Source organism: Zalophus californianus, chromosome 10, assembly GCF_009762305.2.
Source record: "Zalophus californianus isolate mZalCal1 chromosome 10, mZalCal1.pri.v2, whole genome shotgun sequence".
NCBI classification, from domain to species: Eukaryota; Metazoa; Chordata; class Mammalia; order Carnivora; family Otariidae; genus Zalophus; species Zalophus californianus.
The window spans coordinates 883,643-905,050 of NC_045604.1; the positions used below are offsets into that span (position 1 = coordinate 883,643).

At 56.2% G+C, this 21,408-nt stretch overlaps 1 protein-coding gene across 1 annotated transcript in view; it reads right to left on the reverse strand.

Annotated features, from left to right (window-relative positions):
• The window catches only part of KCNN3 (potassium calcium-activated channel subfamily N member 3), a 128,390-nt gene that overhangs the window by 23,107 nt on the left and 83,875 nt on the right, over window positions 1-21,408 (reverse strand). The window lies entirely within an intron of this gene.

Sequence of the window (21,408 nt, forward strand, 5' to 3'; positions counted from 1 at the left end):
TGGTTAGAGGCTGGAGTTTCCAGGCTGGCCAGGAGGAAGGGTGTTCAGGCAGAGGGAACGCCCTCATGAATGCCCGGGGCTGGGCTCACGGGCGGCAGGGGTCTGGGGCGCCCCTGGGGTGGCAGGGCAGGTGGAGGTGGGTCCTTTCTCAGAATGTTCACTAACAGGATCCGCCTGAACCACACACGAGGGACTCTACAGCACAGAGGTGAGGTAGCCAGGTGGGAAGCAGGTGGAAGGGGCCAGGAGGGAGGTGCAGGTGACCGCCTTCATCACCCGCCTGAGCCTGCCTGAGCAGATTCCAGGGAGCGCATTGGCAGTGGGCTGTCCAGCCCCAGCCTGAGGCCTGTACCAGCAGAGATATGTGCATTAGCCTCTCCACGCTGTCTGCACGAGGGCGTGCGTGCCCAGAACTCCCGGGGAACATTGCAGGGACAGGCATCCCCTCGCCGAGTTCTGTTGCCCTCTTCTGCCGCCCCACCTGCCCTCTCCCGGTTGGCTGCCTCCTCCTGCGTGCGCCCGTCAGGCCGCACAGGAGTGGTACCGGCTGGGGCTGCGCACTCGGATCCCCAAGACAGAGTGTGCCCTGCCCCCGTGCCAGGGGTCTCCCCTCAGCCCCCGTCCCTTCTGCTCCTGTGCGCTGCTTGGGGGGGCCGTGGTGGCAGACCCCCGCTCTAGGGCCGCACCGAGCTGGCGGTGGGGACTCCTTCCTGGGAGGGGTGGGCTTCAGAGTCGGCAAAGCAGCCGGGCTCAGTGACAGACTGAATATGCAGGAGCACACTTAGAGACGGCCCCACGCTGCAAGCCCGCAATGTGTACACGAATGTGGGTCACTGGTTCATCCTGAAGACATCTCGGGTCAGGTCTGGGGACGGCGAGGTTGGGGTGCATATGGCAGAGAGGACGTGAGCCTGTGGCCTTGGGCTCCGCCTGCCCAGCCTCAAGCCCCAGGTCAGCCTCAAGCGGCTCCAGGCTGCGGGTGGTGACCAAACTCATCTGCTGCTGGGAGGGCTGTAGCGCACGGGCAACCTGCCCAGCGCGCGGCCGCTCAGTCACTGTGGAGGGGCAGGTGTTGTCCGTCTGAGAACCATCTACTGATAAACAGAGGGGGCGGGTGCCAACCAGGGAGTCAGGAGCTGTCCGTGCAGGTGTCTTCAAGTTTGGCTGCAGAGCTGTTTGATACAGGGGTGAAGGAAGCTACTGTAAATTCTTGGACACGGAAGGGACACGGGACACTGGGTATCCGAGAAGGACTCATCCAGCTGCTGCCTGCAGGAGTGACGACAGCAGGCGGGCCCGACACGGGCCTGCTGGGAAGTCCTCAGGTGCCCGAGGAGAAGCGATGGAGAGCCGCAGGGGACAGCCGTCGTCACCCATGTGGATGCCGACCCCGGGGTCTGGACTTAACCTGTAGCCTGTCTTCTGCCTACGTTCCTGGCCCTGCCGTGCACGTGGGTCCTCACAGTGTCCCCTCCTTGCAAACCCAAGGCTTAACCTGGGGTCGCTGGCTGCTCAGCGGCCCACATGTGAGTGGCCCCGAGAGAAACAAATTGGAGCTCAGAGTGGGTATCGGCAACAGGTGGTTGTCTTGTCGTCACCTTGATGTTCGATTTACTGTTTTATTTTTCTTCAAATTCCCTTTATGTTCTTGTGGGTTTCTTTGTCATTCCCACATACAACCCTATTGGTGCTAACTGTGTGTGCGGGATAGAAGCAGATCTTGGGGACCTGCTTGTGAGACTTGAGTGCTGTCCCCTTTGGGGGGGGCACAAAGACACCCACTGTCCCGCGTCATGGGGCCGGAGGCATGTGGCTTGCCGGGCGGGAGGCGATGAGCCGCCACCTGGGCTGGGGATTGAGGGCTGTGGGAGCAGAGAAAAGCTGTTTCCAAACCTATTTACAATTTTACAGTGGTTTACACCTGTCACAAATCCACGTGTTCATGTCATGCTATTTTTTTCAACAGAGAATTCTTCAGAGAACGATTTTTTTCTTTAAGCGCTAGGGAGGAAAAGGTATCTTTTTTTTTAAGGATAGTTATTATAGTTATTAATTTCTCATTACGGTGTGGACTATTTTTTTCATTTTTTAATATTACAAAACAAATGATAGATACAGGTGACCGTGTGACACTTGGTGGCAAATTAAACACACACGGACCTCGGGCCCTTCCACACGGCAGACAACCGGGCGTCCCCAGAAACCTGAGGAAGACACAGACTGAATCAGTTAAACAAAGAAACAGGACTCTGGACCCCAGGCAGCCCATCTGCAGGGAAGAGCACATGGGGTAACCCTGTCCTCAGTCAACACCGTGAGAAAGACAACACTCTGGCCCCAGGAGGTGCGAGGCGATGCTGGACAAGGGGGTCTTTCTGGAAGGACTGGGGGTCAATGGAGGGGTCTCCCAAAAGGCAGAGATGAAAATACGAGAAAATCACTGAACCCATCTACCAATTCAAATAATAACAGTTTCAGAAACAGAACTGGAAAAGAGGAGGAGAGAAGTAATCATTAAAGAAAAGAAAAATTAAAAAATTTTTTTCCAAAACTGAAGGACATAAGTTTCTAGATCAAGGGCCCTCTGTCCCCGGGCAGTGGGTGAAGCACTGAGGCACATTATTGTGAAATTTCAGAACACCAGCGGGGAGGAGAGGTGTTATGGGACTTCCAGAGCCAGCAAGGGAGGGGGGAGGGAGGGGGGGAGGAGGGGGAGGGGGGGAGGGGGAGGGAGGGGGGAGAGATGGGGAGGAGGGGAGGGGGGAGGGAGGGGGGAGAGGGGGGGAGGGGGAGGGGGAGAGGGAGGGGGGAGGGAGGAGGGGGGGAGGGGGAGGGAGGGGGAGGGAGAGAGGGAGAGATGGGGAGGGAGGGAGGGGGGAGGGAGAGAGAGCGGGGGGAGGGAGGGAGGGAGGGGGAGGGAGGGGGAGGGAGGGGGGAGGGAGAGAGGGAGGGGGGAGGGAGAGAGGGAGGGGGGAGGGAGGGAGGGAGGAGGGGGAGGGAGGGGGGAGGGAGAGAGGGAGGACAGGGAGGGAGGGAGAGGGGGGAGGGGGAGGGAGAGAGGGAGAGATGGGGAGGGAGGGGGAGGGAGAGAGGGAGGGGGGAGGGAGAGGGGGAGAGATGGGGAGGGAGAGGGGGAGAGATGGGGAGGGAGGAGGAGGGAGGGAGGGGGGAGGGAGAGGGAGAGATGGGGAGGGAGGGGGAGGGAGGGAGAGGTCAAATATAATGAAGCAGAAATTGGGGTAACTTTGGACTGGTTGACAGCAACATTTGAAGCTAGCAGGCTATGGAATAACGGCTTCAAAATTCTGAAGGGAAATTATTTCCAAACCAGCCAAGGTATTAGTTCAGTCTGAAGGTTGAGTGAAGACATTTTCAGATCTGCAAGACTCAGGGACTTGCCTCCTCTGCACTTTTCCCGCGAAACCACAGAAGCTGTGTCACCAGAACGAAGGAGTGAACCAAGAAGGAGGAAGCCTGGGATGGAGGAAGTGAGGGCCTGCAGGACAGTGTCCCGGGGGACGGGGCCCAGGGGGACGGGGCCCAGGGGGACGGGGCCCAGGGGGAAGGGGCCCAGGGGGAAGGGGGCTCAGGTGGATGGCGGCCCAGGGGACGGGGCCCAGGGGGACGGAGCCCAGGGGGACGGAGGCCCAGGGGGACGGGGCCCAGGGGGACGGGGCCCAGGGGGACAGAGCCCAGGAGGACGGAGGCCCAGGGGGACGGGGCCCAGGGGGACGGGGCCCAGGGGGACGGAGGCCCAGGGGGACGGGGCCCAGGGGGACGGGGCCCAGGGGGACAGAGCCCAGGAGGACGGAGGCCCAGGGGGAAGGGGCCCAGGGGGACGGGGGCTCAGGTGGATGGCGGCCCAGGGGGACGGGGCCTGGCGGTCCTAGGATGCCGGCCAAGTGACAGACTGGAGCAGGTGAGCGGCCCTGGGAGACATGTCTCCAAGAAGACAAAATTGAGAGAAAAGCAAATGTGCCTGAAGGCCCCCAGAAGAGGTTGGACCGCTGCCAGACGTGGAGCTGAATTAGTGATAAATACATGGAAAGAACTGAGCACATGAACAGCACAGTGATTCACCAGAAGAAACAGGTTCTGCAGGAGAGGCGTCCCGGTCCTTTCCGAAGGCACAACCATGAACAGTCAAGCGCGTGCTGGTGGGACTCGAGGGCCAGCCAGGATTAGAGGAGGCCAGTGACAGTGATGGGAGGCCTGGGGGCGGTGGTGAGCAGGGGGCCACATCCTCACCGCCCACGTGGGCAGTGAGCGGATGGCACCGACACGGAAGTTTTGAATACCGGCAGCACACTCATGTCACTGAGAAACGCAGAGCAGTAACGGGCACAAGGCCCGCAGAGAGCTCCCTCTGGAGCAGGGCAAGCGAGACGAACCGGCACAGAACCACAGACTCTAAAGTGTAACCTTGTGGAACTTCCATGATATCCAACATAAAGCCAAGCCGAAGAGAAAAAACCAGAAATGCATGTCGTGTCATGTTTCCTCTTCCGTGAAGTATCATTCCTGACTTTTGTCCATTTTTCCATTTCTTTGTTTTTATCCGTTTTTCTTATTGGTTCTAAGGGTTCTTTTTATATTCTAGATAAGAAGAACTTTATCAGTTTTTGTGTTGAAAATTATTTTTCCAGTTTGTGCCTGTCTTTTTATTTTCTTTATAGTATTTTTGATGAATAGAAATTTTGAATTTTACTCTAGCTGAATTTATCATCCTGTTCACTTATAACTAGTGACATATAATTTTTAAAGAAATACTTGCCTACCTGCAGTTATAAGGCTTTTCAACGTTTCTAAATGTTGCCTTTCACACTTAAGTCTTTAATTCACCTGGAATTGATTTCACATATGGTGTGAGGTAGGGATAAGCCTTCCTTTCTCTCGAGTGGATAACCAGTCATCCTCGGCCCACACAACAAGCAGTGTCCGCCCACCCCCACCTCTGTCCTATGGATTTTCCACAGAAGTGATACAATTTCTGGGCTCTCTATTCTGTTTCATCAGCCTGCGTGTCAACCCCTGCATTCCTTTTTATTCCTCTTTGTAGCCTTTTCTATGTATCTTCTCGGAGCCGAAAGCAGAACAGGTGCTCAGTAAATATCTGTGGAATGAATATGGCCTGCTTGTCACTTTTCCTGTCCCCGTGGAAAAGTGATGCTTGCTTCAGGAATTCGGCGAAGCATGTCAAGGTGACTCCAGCTGCTCTCTTCAGCAGGTAAGGTTGTGTTGGCTGCCAAATTCCTTGGGCTTGGAGTCAGTTCTCACCATCAAAGAGAACTCAGCTCCTTGCCAGGAGCTCTGACCCAACTCTTTTCACGTGGATCTTAGTGATATGATGGCCATTCATCCTGGGTCTGGTCTGTTTGCTGGAGATTTTTAGGGATCAAGCTAAGTGTATTGCCTTGTCCTCACCTTCCAGTCATCGCCCAGCTTCACACAGTCAGACCCCAGCCCCCCGAGCTGTGGATCCTGTGCTTAAGTTCTCCAGCAAAAATCCCAACAACAGGGATCCCTCGATCCCTTGACTTGACCTCCTGGTGGGCTTTGATACCGCTGGTGTCTCCCTTCTCAGAAGCCTGCTCCTTTGCATCTTCGGCGGCTGGCTTCCTCCTGCTCTGACCACCCTTCTTGGCTTCTTCATCTGGCCTCCTCTTCAGCGTTCTCTGCTGCCTGCTCGCCGTGGGCATTCCCCTTTCTTGCTGCCGTCACGCCTGCCACTGTCCTCACTGACCCTTCTAAGGGACGCTTCGAGACCCAGCTCACATCTCGCCGGTGCCTCCCAGCCACAGTGAGCTCTTTGCCTCTGACCCCACACCGCCCAGGGTTTGTGCCGTCCCCACCCGGCCTGCACTGCGTGGGACACTCCAGGCTGTTAGGTGTCATGGCCAGAATGCAGGGCCTGGAGGGCCAAACTGCCTAGGTTCAAATCTGGGTTTGCCCCCTAGTATCTGCATGACCCTCTCTCCTCAGTTTTGCTGTCTGTAAAAGGGGATTCGTGTACAAGAAGCAGAGTTACTGTTGGGGCTGGATGAGCTGATTTTTCCAAAAGGAACAGTGCCTGGCGCGCAGTGTTGGCTATGATGCTATTATCATCTCGTGCAAGCCCAGCCTTGTCACCGCAGAAAGAACGCAGGATCTGGAGCCCAAGCCTGCCTTGCAGGTCCTAATGGCTTTGTGACCTAGAACAAAGCACTTCACTGTCTCAGTGTCTGTTTCCTCTTTAGGGAAGCGGAGCGTAATGTCTGCCCGACCAGCTCCCAAGGCTGTGGGGAGGAGTCGGGGTGGAAGGGCTCTGTCAAGCTCAGACGGAGGATGCACATCCCGCGGTGAGACTGACTCTTGATGAGCACCACCCTCTCCCCGCCCCCTCCCACATGCACCTCCCCCGGGACCCCGCCCACCCTGGGCTCCTCCCAACAGAACCCATCCCACTCTGGACCCCTCCCACCCAGAGCCGCTCCCACCCAGGCCCCTCCCGCCGGGACTTCTCCCCCAGGGACCCTCACACCAGAGCCTCCTCCCCCTGGGGGCCCCTCCCACCCTGGACTCCTCCCATCGGAACCCCTCCCACCAAGACTCCTCCCACTGGGGGGGCACCTACCACCCAGGCCTCGCCCACCCGGGACTCAGGCGGGGGGACAACACGCGCACTGCTCTGCAGGAAAAAGGTGGCTCCTCCCAGGTTCTCCTACTCGCCGCTGCCCCACTGTTCTGGATCGGCCACTGCCCCTTCCCTCTGTGGTGACTTGCGGTCTGGACCCCTTATCTCTATCGGTCCCGTCGGCGGCATTCGCAAAATACGTCCAGGGTCGGACCGGTGCCCACCGCCTCTGCGGCTGCCCCCTGGTCCAGACCTGTCCTCACCAGGACTGTGACCGCCGATCCCCCAACTGATCTGCTTCCGCCCGTGCGACCCCCACCCGTCCCCCCAAGCCAGGTGGTCCCTTCGGAAAGCAAGACAGACCATGTCACCTCTCTGCTCAGAAATTCCTGAGTCTCCCAGAACAGAAGCCGGGGTGTTGATGGGGGCCCACGAGGGCCTACAGCCCCCAGCCCGGGGACCTGACCTGACCGCCAGCCCGCCAGCCGGCTCTTCCTCGCTCCGCTCCCGCCACCTGGTGCCCGCTCGGGTCTGGCTCCTGGTTGCTCCTCTCCCTCAGAAGGCGCCCGCCTCAGATGATTTCAGGTCTTTGCTCAACGGTCAGGCTCTCAGTAAGGGGTTCCCTGTCCACCGGTTACAACGGCAACCCGCCCCTTCCCCTTTCCCCCCCCCGCACAGACCCCCGCCTGACATAATATAGACTGGCCTCGTTTTGTGTTTACTGTCAACCCCCATTAGAACATAAGCCTCAGGAAGGACAGGGCGTTTGGTACTTTGTTTGCTGCTGTATTTCTAGCACTCAATAAATACTGGTTGAATGAATGAATGAATGAACGATTCCATTTTGTCTTCATCACAAGCCAGCAGGACAAGGTTGAGGTCAGGGGCTCTTACCCCGATTTTATCACGAAACAATGAGAAGCTCAGGAGAGTAACTGGCCACACCAGCTTCTCAGAGAAGTGAGAGAAAGGCTGATCCCGAAGTGAGCAGGGGCAGGGTGGGGCGACGTGGCAGAGCACCTGCTCAGGCCCTGCCAGTGGGACGGTGGCCAGGAGGCTCTGTACCTGGCACGCAGCAGCGGCTCCCAGGAGGCTCTCTCTCTCGTGAGCTCTGGGTTTCACTCCTGCCCCTGCCTCTGCCTTTGTCCAGACCGCCAGGATCATCAGCTAATGATGCCGCGCCCTCAGAAGCCTGGGGGTGTGATTCCAGCTTCGGGGGGAATCGCTGCCGCATCCTGAGGGTGTTCCGTGAGCCGGATTCGAAGGCTCTGAGATGTGCTCTCGGTGTGGGAGAGCCACCCACTCGGGAAGTCAGCCGAGCAGTGAGAGGCTGATGGGCCGTTCGTTGTGGCTGCAGGTGAATTCACATCAAGGCAAAGGAAAAAAAGTAAAGTTCTTTCTTTTCTTAAAACCAATTTCCCTTAGGGGCGCCTGGGTGGCTCAGTCATTAAGCTCAGGTCATGATCTCAGGGTCCTAGGATCGAGCCCCGCATTGGGCTCCCTGCTCCGCGGGGAGCCTGCTTCTCCCTCTCCTACTCCTCTGCTGTGTTCCCTCTCTTGCTGTGTCTCTCTCTGTCAAATAAATAAATAAAATCTTTAGGAAAAAAACCATTTCCCTTATAAACATCTTGAAGTGTGAAATGAATGGCTTTGGGGGATCCAGGCTGCCCGCGGGCCCACCAGCCCTCGCACAGATCACTCTGCTTTATCGCTAGAGCCAGTAGCCTATTTTTGAAGAGTTGGCTTTGAATTTAGGAAAGGAAAGGTGCTTCCTTCTACCTGGTAATTCAAGGCAATAGCTCTGGATCTTTCCAAGGCAAGTCTAATCTTTTATTTCCAGCTCCAAGAGTTACCAGCATGGGTGCAAGGTCTCCAATTATTTCTAAAAGTGGAGAAGCCCACCACCACCAAAAAGCACGACAGCTCCAAGAAAGCAGCTGCGACCTGCCATGGAGCAGACGTGGCTTGTTGCCCTTCTGCAGACACAGTCTGGTGTGGATTTCCTCGCACATGTGCTGACACGCACGTCTCCTCTGGCAGTTTTCTCTGCAGACTTTTGCCGAATGTGGAAGACTCAGGACATGGGGCTGGTGCATCTGGATGCAACCTCCCTTGACAGGCTGTGGTGGGAAGTCTGAGCCACAACGCCAAGCTCAGCTTCCCCGGGTGGGCATTTCTCTTCTCTTGGGTCTCTTCCTCCCTTTGTTCTGCTGAGATGTTTGCCCAACTTCTCCAGTTTGCAAATGGAGGCACCCTTACTTCCACAGGCTGCTTTCTTCAAGAAGGGGAGCACTGTCAGCCTCTCTGAATGGTTATTGAATTAAAAGCCAGATGGCTCATCTGGCAAGTCCTTCTGAGTCAGTTTCTCTATTTGCAATGTTTTCTTTCTTCTTATTAAAAAATATTTCCATGTTTCCTGATTTGGAAATGTTTCATAAAAATGCACGAAAATGGAGAAAAACAATATGTTTGGGAGAAGCACTGTAGCATACAAAGCATGTCTTCCACTGTGTTTGGAGGCGGCGTGCAGGGGAGGGCACGGGGCGCACAGGCCAGCCCTGCCAGCTGTTGGCTACACGGCTGAGGTGAGGCACAGGGCCCTCCACACTCCTACCTTTCCTTCTGTAAAATGAACCTCTCCCGGGGGCCCTGCTGAGAGTAAATTATAAGGCCCTGCTCAGGGCCTGGCACGTGTCTGGGGCTTAACGAATGTGTTCATTTAGTCAACAGCTATGAATGAGCCCCTACTACGTGCTGGACTTGGCACCTACTTCATAGAACTTACATTCCCGGGAAGGAGGCCGACACCAAGCAACACGAAAGCAAAAAAGGCCAAGTTGCCCTTGAGATGTGAGTGCCCAGGAGTGGCACGGGTGCACCTGGCGGGGACTCTCTGAGGACAGGGCATGCACACCACTCAGGACGAGCAGGGGGAGGCGAGGAGGGGCCTCCAGGTGGAGGAGAGGCAGGGTGGATAGAAGTGCTCTCAAAGTCACCAGCCCGGGGCTCCGATGAGCAGAGCCCATGAGCCGTGGGCACCTCTGGCCTCTGCACAGAGGGTCGCTTGCACCCCAGGCCGTGCTTCCCTCCCCCCACCTTGTTCCCCTGGAGCCTCTGTGCTCTGTCTTCTACCTCACCCTTTCTCTCTTTTCCTCTGTGTCACCTCCTACCACAGGATCTAATGGTGTGCTTGCTCCTGGGCTCACCCTTCCGCATGGCCCCGGGCCAGCCCACGAGGGCAGGGTTGGGGGGGGACGTTTAAACCCAGTCTCAGCTCCCTCCGCTCTGTGGGCCTCTGCTTTCTCTCACAGCTGCTCCCCCTGGTTTTCATTCAGCACCGCCTACCCGGTCTGCCACACGTGAGCTGTTTTGCTCCTGGTTGAGATTTTTCCCAACATCCACCATCAGTCACAGGGCTGACTCGGAAGCAAAGTTCTTAGTTTTTCATATACAGAGACAAGAATCCCAGTGGTTGTGATTCTTGTAAAGCATTTCCTCCAAGACCTTAGAGATGGTCTGTTTCTTATCTTGTTTTATTTCTGGGACACCCTCTGTGCAGTAGGTAGGCCTGGAGATGTAGCTCTATATTACAAGATAACAATAATCATTACCATTTGTCAAGTGCGGACCAGGTGCAACATGGGCCAACCTTTATGTGCTTTACCTCAATCAATCTTCGTGATAACGAGATTCGTATCGTCATTTCCTGTTTTCTTGAATTGGAAACTCAGGCTCAGTCATATTAGGGAACTTGCACAGAATAAGACATCTACCACATGGCGGAGCCTAAGTGTGAGCTTGGCTTTGGCCGATTCCACAGCCCCATCTTCGACCATATCATGCTTTTGAGGAAGTGGAGGCCCAGAGAGGTTAACTGGAGAGACTGCTGGCAAGTTTGCCTTTCGTGGGTACCTGGTACTGGATCTGTATTACAATGAGCTGGCCTCACAAGGGAGCAAACCAGAGCCAGGGCTGCCCTGTTCAGGAGTGTAGGCTGTGCACTGTGCAACTCCAGGGAGTGCCATTCATGGAGACTTCATTGTGAATGCTGCCCCCTGGAGGGCAATGCTGGGTAGGTGGTGGTCCTGGTTGGAGACTCAAAGGAAAGAAGGGTGTCTTTCTCCTCTCAGTTATGCTTTCCAAAGAGAATTAAAGGCAGGGAGCTCCCCAGGCGAGCAAATGTTGAGGAGGGCACAGAGCTGCAGTCTTGCCTGGGCAGTGTTAGTGTGGGAGGGAGGTGGTGACCACCTGGGGACCAAGAACAATGAGGAGAAGGGTGAAGAAACGCCCTGGGAAGAAGTTTTCTTGTTTCTGTTTCGCAGAGCAGTGGGGCTTCCAGGTCAGGGCGTGGGAGCTCTGCCTGGACAGCCTTCCCTGCCATAGAGAAGCGTGGGTACCCACGGGGAGGGGGACGGGGCTGCAGGATTCTCCCTGACCACCAGCTGCCTACACGTGGAGTGCGGCTGTCTCTAACCTTTCCACAGGCCTGGGGATGCAGGTGGCACATGTCCTTGGACTTCTGGCGGTGGGCTCTGGCTGGAAGAGTGACAAGGCTGGGGGAGGCTGGGTCTCAGGGGCCGGTCCAGGCCCACCTGTGCCACGGCCAAACAACCCAGACCTTGGCTGACATGATTAGACAGAAAGTTCTGGAACACATCGGAAATAATGCGGATTCTGAAGCTTCGTACTGTGTGGAGAAAGGAACGGAGACAGCATACACCCAACTTCCCCGGCCGAGGGGAGGCTTTCTTGCTGGAGGAACTTGTAAATCTCCAGAGCTGGCGAGCCCCAAGACCTTGGAGAACAGCCGCCGGACGGAGAGACTCGTGCCCGGGCTGCGCCTCCCCTGCTCATCTCTGCGGCCTCGGGAGCATGACAAAGGGAAGCAGCTGGGGCACGACTGCCCTCAGCGTCTGCGTTCGTGCTTTCGGCCTCTCGAGCTGAGATGTTCTTGCTGGAGGAGAGCAAGGGGCACAACAAGAGGAGAGATGGCCCCTGGAGGGCCTGAAGGGCACGGCGACAGGTCACCCCCTTGTCGCCCACCTGCTCATCTGTGAACTGAGGGGGTCTCGCCACGGGGCCACGGGGCCCTCCAGCTCTGAAAGCGCTTTCTCAGCCCAGTGCCCACAGGACAGACAGCTGCAGCTCTCACCCTGGCTGCCGTAGGGGCCATGCTTGGGAAGGCACAGATTTCCAGGAGGCTTGCCGACAGGTGTCTGTGCGGAGGGTCTCTGCCCGCAGAGTGGGCTTCTTCTAGGGAACGTTAGAGGCCCAGGAATCTCTCAGGAGGGAAAGACATGGGCTCACGGCGAGGACCTGGCAGGAGGAGCTTTGCCTGTTGGGTCATCTGTGTCCCCGGGAGTCACTGAGTCTTGGGGCTACCTCCAGCATGGCAAACCTCGTTCCTTTCAGGTGAAGAGATGGAGGCTGGGAGGGCACGGGAGGCCCCGTGCCCTCACCACCGCTGCCTCCCCCCACCTGGGGCACCAGCCACATATGCCAGGGGTCGGCCTCAGGAGGAAGACCCTCAGCTGGGGGCTCAGACTCTCTCCAACTTGCTGTGGGACTCTGGGCAAGTCACTTCTCTCCCTGGGCCTGGGTTTCCTTATCTGCAAAATGGGAGAATTTGGCCAAGGGAGCTCCAGAGCCCTTCCAGCTCTAAGGTGGGGGTCCCTTTGATCACACTCTGCACCCGCCCGTCCTGCACAGGCTCTGGGGAGCTGGTGGCTCGGGACCGACCACACACACACACACAGACGCCAAGCGTCTTCACAGACTCGTGGGGAAGATGATGCGGTCAGGTGGAACCGGCCTTGACCCAGCTTCCCCCAACCCCTGCAAGGAGCTGCATGGAGCCTCTCCCTGCCCCTTGCTGAGACCTTCCCCCCCTGAACACACAAGATTCCTGCAGCATGGCAGGAGCGGGTGAGCAGTCCGTGCCTGCCCTCAGGCCGCCTCACCAGCCGGGCTGTCGGTACCGTCCTACCCCCTGCGGCCCAGCGAAGCCCCCTGCGGCCCAGCGAAGGCCCCTGCGGCCCAGCGAAGCCCCGCGCCTTCACTGCCCCCCCCCCCCCACCGCCGCCCAGCCCCGCGGCGCCGCTTTACAGGAAGCAGCGTCACTAAAGATGCTCCTTGCGCATTGCCAGGCAACAAACGGCGCCTGGGAGGGACGCCCCACCTCTGACCCTTCTCGGGACGAACCCGCGGAGGAGGAAGCAGAGCAGGGAGCGTGCGGAGCAGGTGGCGCCCAGAGCAGCGGAATCAAAGCCGGGAAGCCGACGGGCGGGAGGAGAAGCCGGCCCTGAAAGGAGGCAGCAGAGACACAGGCATGGAGGAAGGGCCTCCTTTAGTTAGTTTTGGATCCACGCCGTCACGATGAGGGCCGGGCCGCTGATGGCGATGGTTCCTGCCGCGAACACGCACCTCTCGGCTTCTGTGTGCACCTGGCGAGTGATTTTAAGAAACGCACCCTGAGCACTGGCACAATTCCGCACAGACTCTCCAGGAAACACAACAAACCAGGGTCTCCACTGCCATCGCCGTCACCCGCTCCCCCAAACACAGGTTTGTTCACTCGTTAGCTCCAGCGGCCTTGGGCCCTGCGTGGGTCAGGGAGGGCCAGGCCGGGGATGCCCAGCAGCCAAGGGACCCGGAGGGAGGCCTGCCAGACGACAGCCCTCTCCGGGCAGGAGCCTGCACCCGCTGTGAACAACGGGATTGCTTTCCTTCCTCCCTCTCCTCCTGCAAGCGCTGGGCAATCTGTGGACACATTCCTACACACTCACCTTCCGCTGGGGGAGAGCAAGCAAGTGAGCAACCTCACACAATGGTGAGCAAGGCCCCGCACTGCCCTGGGCCTGTCCTTCCAAACGGGACACACGACAGACGCGGAGAAAACACTACGGAAGGTCCCTGCGAGCATTAAATGGGATGCTGTGTGTGAGAAGCCAGCACCTAGCAAATGACGGCCCCGTCCCCCCTCGGCTCCAGGCCCCAGGCCCACAGCCTTGGCACTCGGCCTGATTCGGTCAAAGAGACAGTCTGGCAACCTCGGGAGGGTACCGTCTAATTTCTAAACTAATGAAAAGCCTCAGGACACATTTATCCCTAAATAAAACCCACAGTTTAAATTATAAACAGGAACAAAACAAATTAAGGATGCTGGTAACTAAGTGGGAGCGGTTTCATGTGTTAAGCTTGACAAAATAATTATAAAGCTCTATCCAGTTAACTGCATTCACATTTACTTAATTCTGTAAGTTTGACAGTATAAGTGTTTACTTTATTAATTCTGACATATACATTCTCAAAAATGTCTAGTGGGTCTCCAACACTCCCCCCACCCAGCAAACCAACATGTGGCATGCACCTGCTAACAGGAAGTGGCCTCCCACGGAAAACCAGCGTTTCAAAAGTACCAATCACAATCTCTGTCTAGGTCCCAGGGAGCATGCCCTCAAACAAACTATAAAGTGACTTCATAGCCCAAACTGAAAAGAAAAGAAAAAAACAAACAAAACCTTACATTTTCTTTGCACATTTTGCTCTTTCTCCCTTGATCCCAGCACAGACACATAAGACCACCCTCCAGTTTAACCAACACGCCGAGAGCCTGCAGCAGGCAGTCAGGACCCAGGGTCCCAGGTCTCCACTGCCCTGTAAGTCGGGGGAGAGGACGGGTCACAGAGCCCGCCTGAGCTGCCAGGCCCTAATCCCCTGAATGGGGACTCTGCTCCCCTCCCAGGGCCGCTGGGAAGCGGAAGAGCATGACCCTGGAATAATGGTCTCCCTGGCTTTTACACCTCTTCTTGTTTGAGCTTCATAACCCCCCGGAGCGGGGGGCTACAGATCAGAAGAATGAGACCCAGGGACAGAAAGGCCCCCTGCTTGTCAGGATCCAGCTACAGGCCTAGGCACTTGTCTTACTTAACGGAGGGGAAGTGACTTGCCCACGGCCCCACAGCTGGGTCCATGGTTAAGCCAGGCTGCGAGTCTGGGCTTTCTGACTTTGGCACCACTGCCTTCAATTCTGTGCGCAGTGAACCTTACATTTAGAAATGTGAGGTGTTGTTGTGATCATTGTGAATGTTACTGAAAGTGAACCACACTGGTATTATCAAGGGTGGATGAGGGCCAGACTGCCCAGGGCCCTGATGCTGAGGTGGGGAATAGGGACCAATCTCCGAGAGGGAGCAATGGAACGTTCTAGGGGTAACAGGACAGTCCCAGGAGGTGGCAGGAAAAGATGCATTTGAGGGCTATTACAGAATAAGAACTGAGAGGCTTGATGCCTGAAGAGAGCCGGAGGGAGCTGGGCATGGACGCAGGGATGGTGAACGGTTTCGAGCCTAAGAGTTACTTATGGCCCAACAGCCCTTCCCCCCTTCTTCACCAGTAAAAGAACCCAGGAATAAGCATCAGCTACCCATAATACTACATTTTTCCATCTGGGAAACTGACCAATGAAGGCGAATGAAAACGACGTGTGTTACTTCCAGGAAATGTCTTTAAAGAGAAAGCACATCTGATTTTGTCCCTTCCTCCCTCCTGCAGGGTAGAGGGTAAATGGGATGGCTGGAGCTCCTGCAGCCTTCGTGAACTCTGAGGAAGAAACCATGACCCAAGCCTGGCAGGGCAACAAGAGAGAAGGAGCCTGGGTCCCTGATGCTCTGGAGCACCCCACCTGCTCTGGACTGACCCTGTCCAGTCTTCTTTTGCATAACAAAGGAAACTTCTATTTTGTTTAAGCTACTATTATTTTGGATTTCCTGTCCCTTGCAGCCAAAAGCTAGCGCTAACTGGGAAAGCTCCTGAGAAAAAGAAGACACACACAGACAGGCAGAGAGAAATTAGAGGCACCATGACGATTCTGAACAGAGACCTGATGTCCGGGACACGCATCGCACAAGAAAATGCGTGTGATTCCACATGACGCACTCAGGAGGCAGTGAGCGCTCGCGTGCCTCCTCTCCTCGCCCACGGCCGTGGTTCATCGCCCCGGCTGCTTCTTCCCCGCTGCCCATGTTCCCTCCCTAGACGTGCCACGGCGGTACTCCTAGGATGAACCAGATCATCTTACCTTCTAGCTAAACATCTTCAGAGGCTCCCCACAGCACTTGGCTTCGACCCCTTAACACAGCCTAGGGCCCCCGCCATGGGCCTCCCGCCCCCGCTGTGGCCCAGGCCCTGCCACAGTCACATGCCTGTCTGTCTCCTGTCCTTCGGGTGACTCCACACTCCATGCTCTTCACCAGCGCAGGGCCTTTGTACATACCGCTCCCTCTTGGAAAGCTTACCCCCTGGGTCTGTAAATGGCTCCTCAGGTCTCAGGGGCACATACCCTCCCTAGAACGACCTTCCAAGCGGGTCCCAGCTGAGTAGGATTGTTCTCCAACCCCATTACTTACCCAAAAAAGTCATTGCAACCTTGTGTTTAACTCCTTTGCCGTATGCAGCGGAGATTTGAAATGGCTTGTTTCTTGTTACCAGTTTTCCCAGGCAGACTCTCCGCGAGGGAAAAGTCCTGTCTTGTTTTCTGAGGTGTATTTAACTCCTAACACAGTGCCTGGTGAATAGTTGGACTCGATATGATTAATAAGGTTATTATTTAGCAAACTACTCCTAATAGAGCATTGCCACTCGGGGGAGGGGCTTGGGGGGCACAGCGCATTCGAGAGCAGTGGGTGGGTTCTCTGGGCGCGGGCATGGTGCCCGGGATGGCAGAGGATGCGGCAGCCCCGATCAAGGAAGCAGAGCTGGCAGAGGACAAACTGGAAGGGTGGTCCGGAGAGCCGGGTGGAGAGTTCAACACCAGGTGCTCAGGCCCTTGGCCGGATAAACTACTGCTTTTATCAGAGGCAGAGAGATGGACCCCCAGGCTAGACCCCACCCATTGCTAAGGCTGGGAGCAGGACATGACCGTCTGGACAGTGAGAGCCCCCCCCCAATCCCCACATGGCTCGTCGGCCTCCTGGCCTTCTCCTCAGCCGTGGCTCCTGTCAGGTGATGGGCTACACTGGGTGGCAGTCCTGTCAAAGGTGCCAACCCTGAGCAGAGCCATGCCACCCTGGGTCTCCCTCCACAATTCCCAGCCGGTGTGCCTGCCCTGGGGGCCTGGGCCCTTCCCACCAGCGGCTCTCACGCTGCATTAAAGGGAAAATAACTGGGTGCCTGGGAGGCTCAGTCGGTTGGGCATCTGCCTTCGGCTCAGGTCATGATCCCAGGGTCCCGGGATCGAGTCCTGCATCGGGCTCCCTGCTCCGCGGGGAGCCCGCGTCTCCCTCTCCCTCTCTGCCCCTCCCCTGGCTCATGCTCTCTCTCTCAAATAAATAAAATCTTTAAAAAAAATAAGGGAGGTTGCCTAACACTAGGGGCACTGGATTCAGTCTGGGGCCCCCACTTCGTGGGGGCACAGATGACCAGGGAGGAAGACGAGCAGGAGACAGCAGTCTGATCAGAACAGAGTCCTGTGAGGACCTGTCTGAGGCGCAGAGACCATTCGTTTCAAGAAGATGAGACAGGTTCTCAAATATTTAGGGCCTCCGGTGGAAGAGGGAATACCGGCCTGCTTCACTGGAAGCTCACACTGTGCTAAACGCTGTGCCCCCTGCAAGGGGCTTTCTGTGAATTATCCCCTTTCCCAGATGTCCTGAGGCTGGCTTGCCCACAGGGTCGCCCACCACGAAGAGCCAGCCCAAGCAAGGCCCAAGCCCAAATCTGCCCAGATGGTGATGGTTTAACCACCAATCTGTGTTGCTTGACTTTTTTGTGTTGATGCAAAAAACAGAGTTAGGACCCAAGTCACAAACTACACGGAGTTTAATTTTAACCAATATTAGGAAGGTTCTACGAGGTCAGAGCTGTCTTTTGAAGTGGTGAGTTCCTCGTCCCAGGCATGTTCAGGAGAAGCTGACTCTGCTCAGGTTCCGTACGTGTACAACCAGGAGCCAGGCTGTCTTTCGCCCTGAGTTCATGGACTCAGCCTCTGTGCTCTCCCACCGCTGTGTGTCTGTTGGCTCAGCTGAAACATGTTTAACATTTCCAAAGGAGTTTTGCTAACTAGGCTTTGTGCCCCTTCTTTTGTGGGGGTGCCAAGCCCATCGGGCCCATACCCACACGTCTGGGCCGGCCTGCAGGAGCCCTGCTGGCAGGCAGCTCCCATGAGCCTCTTGGGAGAACAGCATGACCGGGTGTGTTAGGGCTTGTGGATTCTCACCCAGATGTGGTTGCTCCTAAATGCTTAGGCGTTGGGGGGGTAGGGGGTGGGGGGGTGAGTAGGGATCCAGGTAGAGGGGAGTGTGTGCGGGGAGTGCTCAGTGAGGTGCCATTTGAAGTGCCCGTATTCCTTCCCAGCTCAGCGTCTGGGGGCCTGTGGACAAGTCTCAGGGGATGGGGGAGTCTGCATTAACGGAGGGAGAAAATCCCATGAAAATATCCCCTGGCAGCGGCGGTGGTGGGAGCCCGGACTGCAGGGCTCCACACCGCGTGGGTGGTGGTGTGCAGGGGACAGAAAGCCCAGGGTGGTGGGGAGAGCACACTGACCCGTCCTGGGCCATCGAACGCTCGGAGAAGGCCTGTGGGTGAGGGCCCCGTCCCTTGCTGGTGGGAGACTGCCCTAGAGATGCAGGGCACAATGGGGTCACCAGGGACAGACTAAACAACCCGAAGTGGAAAAGCTGACAGAATGTGGTTTTCCTGTCTTGACTAATGCCAGCCCACACATAGCCGTGGCTGACGTGGCCTCTAGGAACCCCTCCCTTGTCTCACCTTGGCTCCCTGGGAGGATTTGTGGTCCTGTTGCCTCCTCCACAGGCCCCAGGAAGAACAATGAAGCCCGAGGCTCTTAGGCATCCCTGTAAGAGCCCAGCGGCTTCTCCCGGACCCATGCAGCACCACACAGCTGTGTGCTACCCCTGGCAGAACTGGGAAGATGGTCATTCCAGCCCACTTCTATAGGGCTTCGTCTCTCTCAGATCCCCGGGGGAGGAGGGCTGGATGTCCTGCCCAGCTGGAGAAAGAAGGCTGGTGCTTAGACTGGTCTTCCTGAGGCGAAATCCTGTCCGAGGCGGGCCCTAACCCTTCCCGGCAGAGAGAGGTTAGGGAAACCCAGGGTGTAGCATGACCTAGGCTGGCGTTATTTGGGGATTGACTTGACTGGAAAGATGGGCAAGGGGAGTTCACTTCTCACCCGCGTCCCAAACTCCGTACTTCGGAACGCTGACTTTACAGACATTCGTCATTTCCCCAGATCTTCACTCTCCTAAGAGATGTCATTCGTTAATATATAAGTAACTTATTATTATTTAATATAAAAGCACAAATACACTGGTCACAAATGAACCGTTTCATGCTTAAATGTCAAAGAGCACAAAATCACCACAAATGTCGAAGAGGAAAGACTTGCTGAATCACAAGTCCCCGAGAAGGAGAAAGTGGGCTGTAGAGGAGTAAAGATGGGGAAACACGTCCGACGAAGCCCTGACAACAGAAGGTGGGTTGCTAGGGCCGGGAAAGGGGAGCAGCCCTGGAGCAGAGCCCCAGCCCCAAGTGACTGGTGACCGTCCGCGGGCGCGGCGCCACCTCACGGTCGATCCTGAATCCCGCAGCGCGCGGAGACCCCGCCCTCCGGCCCCCACCTGTCCGCGCTCCCCGCCCCGCCCCGTGCAGACCCCGCCCTCCGGCCCCCACCTGTCCGCCCTCCCCGCCCCGCCCCGCCCCGTGCAGACCCCGCCCTCCGGCCCCCACCTGTCCGCCCTCCCCGCCCCGCCCCGCCCCGTGCAGACCCCGCCCTCCGGCCCCCACCTGTCCGCCCGCCCCGCCCCGCCCAGGCCCGTGCAGACCCCGCCCTCCGGCCCCACCTGTCCGCGCTCCCCGCCCCGCCCCGTGCAGACCCCGCCCTCCGGCCCCACCTGTCCGCGCTCCCGGCAGCAGCTCCTCCCCACGGGAACCACCTGTCCACATTGGCGGGCCTGTGAGTCCCGCCGGCCCCCAGCCGGTGCTGAAGAGCCCCTGGAGCTCGGGTCACAGCGCACCTGCAGACTCCACCTGCCCGGACACCGGCTCTAGGTCCTCCCAGGAACGTCCCGCGGCCACGGAGGGGCTGTAAGCGCCACACCCGCCCGGGAAAGAGGACTCGCCGGTTCACGGAGGCCGCCCTGCCCACTAAGGCCGCTGGCTGCCAGGCGGGAAGGGAGCCTTCGGAAGGAACTTGACTCTCTTCTGTGAAAAATTGTATGTAAACCCGAGCCATGCAAGCTTACTTTCCAAGCTCTGTTGACATAAAACATGAGTTCCTGTGCAAGATGAAGAGGGGATTTGTGGAGGGAGGAAAAGGCCACTGCTACCTCTTTCCATTAAAAAAAGAGACAAAAGCACATAAAGTCATGCGTTTTCATTGCAGAAAATACAATAGAATCTAATGGGGAAATCACACGTAACATCCCACAGAGAAAACGCAATATTTATGTGTTTCCAAGAATTTTCTGTGTGTCTGGTATCGATTTTAAATTGGCAACACCCTATATAATACTATTTTTGTCCTCCTTTTCCAAATACTATACCACGACTATTTTCCTGCCTATGGGCTTCAAAAGGCTGCTTTTGACATTATTGCCTAATTGCGCATAGGACGGATGTGCTATCATTTGATTAACTGCTCAAATCCCGGGCCATTTATGTGGTTTCTGATTCTCCACTGCTGGGGAGGGCAGCATGCTGAAGAATCCTGACATCATTCGATTATCCCATTACAACAGCGTCCTGGAAGGAATTACTGATGGAAGTTGCAAACTCATGAAGGCCCCCAAGACCTGCTCTCCCGCTGTCTTCCCCAGGCGGCTTCTCCTTGTGCCCTCCTGTGGAGGGGCGACCCACCCCCGCCAGCAAGAAGCTTTCTCCAGCATCACCCTCATTTACATCTGTGTCAATTCCAGAGGAGAAGCCATCACTCTCCATGTAGTCTTCATCTATGGTTCCGTGACTGGTGAAGCTGGACGTCTGTGTTTCTTCCAACGTGGTTCTCCAGTGTTATGTTTAGCCTTTTTTTTTTTTTTTTAACTGAGTTCACTTTCCCTGATTGACTTTTGAGACTGCTTTGCATAACAGGGATATGTACTTCTCATCATGTTTGCTGCAAATATTTTCCCTAGTGTAACATTCGCTTTTAAAATAAGTGTGTATTTTTTGGAGGACAGAAATCTAAAGTTGCACATATGATGTAAGCAGACACAACAGTCTCCTTCATGTGTCTTCTGAGATTTTACATTCTTCCCATCGCAGGATTGATGAAATGTTCACTTTGTTTTCTGGAGCTTGTTCATGGCTTCTTCTTTCACATCCGACTCTTCAATGCACCTGGAATTCTGTCGGTAGCTGGTGAGAGGCAGGCTCTGATCTGATTTTTCATCCAGGTATCAATCTCCAATCTCCCTGTTAACATTTACTGGAGACTCTATGGCTTCCTAATTGGTTTTCCTTCTCATCACTAGGTTCTTACAAACTAGGGCTTATTTTGGGATTTTCCATTAGGTTTCATTGATCTCTCATTACTCATTTTTCAGTAATGCCGCAGGGACTTAATTACTTTAGTTTTAGAATACAAAAATCTTTTTCAAGACTTTTTTTATTATTATTTGACAGAGAGAGACCCAGCAAGAGAGGGAACACAAGCAGGGGGAGTGGGAGAGGGAGACACAGGCTTCCTGCCAAGCAGGGAGCCCGATGCGGGGCTCAATCCCAGGACCCTGAGACCATGACCTGAGCCGAAGGCAGACGCTTAACGACTGAGCCACCCAGGA